Source organism: Salvia hispanica, chromosome 4 (genome assembly GCF_023119035.1).
Source record: "Salvia hispanica cultivar TCC Black 2014 chromosome 4, UniMelb_Shisp_WGS_1.0, whole genome shotgun sequence".
NCBI classification, from domain to species: domain Eukaryota; kingdom Viridiplantae; phylum Streptophyta; class Magnoliopsida; order Lamiales; family Lamiaceae; genus Salvia; species Salvia hispanica.
In genome coordinates this window covers 13,482,950-13,486,445 of record NC_062968.1, presented here as the reverse complement: position 1 = coordinate 13,486,445, position 3,496 = coordinate 13,482,950, and positions in this window count along the sequence as shown.

Below are 3,496 nucleotides of genomic sequence, written 5' to 3'. Positions count from 1 at the left end.
CCCCATCAGCTTGTTGGCTTGCAACATCGAGATTACAGATTTTCGCGTTCCTAAAGAAGTTCCGTGAAAGCGGTTAGCTTCACCTTCGGGGTTTCCAAAAGAAATTTGCCTCTCTTTGCATAGGATCGTGGCATGGTTCTCAGCCAGCCAATCCATTCCTAGTATTATGTCCACATCCCACATGATCATAACACTCAAGTTGTTCGCTACAACCTTAAGTTCGCCCAGAGTGATCTCTAAGTTCGAGCAAGTTCGAGAAATCTCTATACGACCTCCTACTGGGGAGACTACTTCCATTCTATGTTCTGACTCCTTAGTAGCGAGTTTCAAAGTAGTCACGCAATTTGCAGAAATAGACGAATGCGAAGCACCAGTATCAAACAGAAGCATAACAGGGGTATTGAAGAGCTTACCCATGCCTGCCAAGTTTCCCTAGTTCACCTCTGGCTGCTTCTGCCTCATTGCATAAGCTCGAGCCTGTGATGGGAGTTTTGGCCTCTGCTGCTGATTCCTCGGTGCCTGTCGTGGATTTGCTCCAGGTTGAACATTCATTGCGCGCAGTCGTGGGCGCTCCCGTCCCTGAAGTCTTGTTTGGGCAGTATTTGGCAAAGTGCCCAGTCTTCCCGCAGTTGAAGCAACCATCCGTCCCTGACTTGCAAATGCCGCTGTGCAGTCTGTTGCATTTGGGGCATTCGCGGGACCTTAAGGTGTTCCCCTTGAATGATCCAGGGCTAGTTTGATATCCGCCATCCTGTGGCTTGCTTGGTCCATATCCTCCCCGCTTAGGCTCAGATTGGGCCTGTGGTCCTTCCCATTTCCTCTTGTCCCTGTATGCTTGGGACTGAGCTGGGGGTGGAGCATGATTCACAGCTGACCCGGTTTTCTCTCTCGGCATAGCTGCCTCAATATCTAGTGCTCGTCCTAGAGCTTCAGTGTAGGACAGTCCTTCATGACTGGCCAGAGTCATCCTTATCTCGTACCTCAAACCGGTACAGAATTTCTCGGCCATCTTTTGGTCGGTGTCCACCTGATCTGGTGCATACCGAGCCATCTCACAGAACATACGATCATAATCAGTCACTGACATCCGTCCTTGTTTTAGATGGTAGAATTCTACCTCCTTGTGTTAGAGTTTGTATACTAGAAATCACGTTTCGAGTGATTGAATACTGTAAAACTCTTATTTTATTTTCCAATAAATAAAACAGATTATTTTTGTCATAATGTTGTTATGTTTTACATTTAATGGATGTTAATGCATGTTTAAATGTATAAGTTAACTTAACAAAGTCTAAGTCTTTGTTTTAGTAGACCGAAGGTTGTGGGCGCCGTCCACTTTAAGGTAATACGGTCAGTTCTAAACAAAGAAAAAGATGTATTTCACAACCTAGATGGAATTTGACTATCCATCGAGAAAGGTTGCAATGTCAGTCCGCATATTTCTAAGCCTTACCGAAATAGCACTGAACGGATCTAACAGCAAGACTTGCCTTAGGCTATCTACTGAAAGGCGAGGTCTTGATAAATATTTATTTCTTAATCAATGTAGGTTAGCATTGAGCATACGGTATTGATTGTGCACTACTTTGACTTATCAAATGGTGCGGGTTTTTCGTAACCCAATGATCCTGATATATTGGGTAGTGGTGATCAATATCTAGCGGTGCTAGGATTGCTATCATATTGAATCGTGCGCGAGCTGAGTCTCGTTTGATAATGTCCTCAAGAGGAGCGCGAAACAAGGTTTTATTATTCGGAACCTAGCTAGTTGGAGTGTGATTACTCTATGAATAATAAATAAGCGTTTCATGCTAAGTCCACTCTTGGAATTAATAAGAAGTTAATTAATTAAGTCAATAGCAGACATTAATTAATTAATGGACATTTTAATCTTAAGCACGGGAAATGAAAGATAAACGGAAACCCGGATTACTTGTAATTTCGGATTTGGATGGGGAGAGTTCAATATTACTTCTGTAGTGGTTGCTCGTAATATTCCAATTATAACTTATATTAAATTGTGGGTTCAATTTAATTAGTAAAAAGTAAATTGGATGAGCCCATATCCAAAACCTTCCATAGATCCCTGTCTGGGCCCAATAGGAACTTAATATAAATAGGAGAATAAAGGAGACAGAAAACACAACTTTTCATCATTGTAATTTTTGAAAATTCCCCTCCCCAGCTGAGGAGATTTTCGAATTCCTCTCCTATTCCAAAAAGGATTTCTTCTGTCTTCTTTATTTAAGTCCTAGTATTCTAGTAAGATCAGCCCACACTGATATTGGGATACAGTTCGGGAACCAGAGAAAAGATTTGTGGTCTAGTACTCAAAGCATCACGTGGAGAAGAAGCTAGCCATCTTCAATTCTTTGGAGAATTAATTAGGTATTTTTCTGCTCCGTAGAAAAGCATGTTTTAGGTTTCAATATTCTTAAAGCATGATTGATTCAAGTTGTAAGCATGATACATGTGATATTTATGCGAATAGGTTTTGTCTAAATAATCTGCTAAATAGATCTGATTATTATGTGATTGATTTATTGTTTTAAACGCTCCGCTTCCGCTGCCAGAATGAACAGTAAAAACCTACTAGAATGAAGTAATATATTCTGGAACGAAGTTAAATCTTCGTAACATGTTAGTATGACTTATTTACCTTCGGATGAATTAAAATAGGCTCGTGATGAAGGCGAAAATAATTTATAAATTTTTGTATCTTATCCATAAAAAACTAGATCTAAAAGCCCTAATTTGGTAGGGTTCGGTGGTTCGGTCTTTAAGAGTGTGGATAATGAGACTCCATATATATATATATATATATATATATATATATATATATATAGGTTTGTGTTAAAATGACAACCCCTCTTAAAATGACAACGTGACAACGCTTATACAAAGCAATATTATAAACGCTACACAGCAATATCCAACACGTTAGACAGCAATCTATAGATTGTCTGTCTAACGTGTTGGATATTGTTTGTTCAAGAAAAATTGCTGTTTAAAGTCTACAAAATTGCTGCCCGTCTTTTTTGGTTTTTTTTTTTTTTTTTTGCCACGTGGCAGCTTATTATTCGTCCACGTGTACAAATGATTGGCTAGAAATGGTGGTATGGAGTAAAACTCAAAACACTTGCAGTCCATTGGATCTTATGATCTAACGGTTAGATTAATGTCACGTGTCATCTAATGATGTAGAATTTTGGACTAATAATGTAGCTCGGATAATAATGTAGCATTTTAGTTTAATAATGTACAGTTTTAGTCTTACAATGTACATTTCTAGTCTAATAATGTACCTCGGCTAATAATGTAGATTTTTAGTATGATAATGTAACTAATCACAACCATCCAATCTAATGATCCAAGGGCTGTGATTAGTGCTGTGTTTTACACTAAGATGTTGTAAGGACCCTAACACACCCCTATATATATATATATATAGGGTCTTGTTAGGTTGAGATTTATCAACCTAATTGAGAATTGAGAT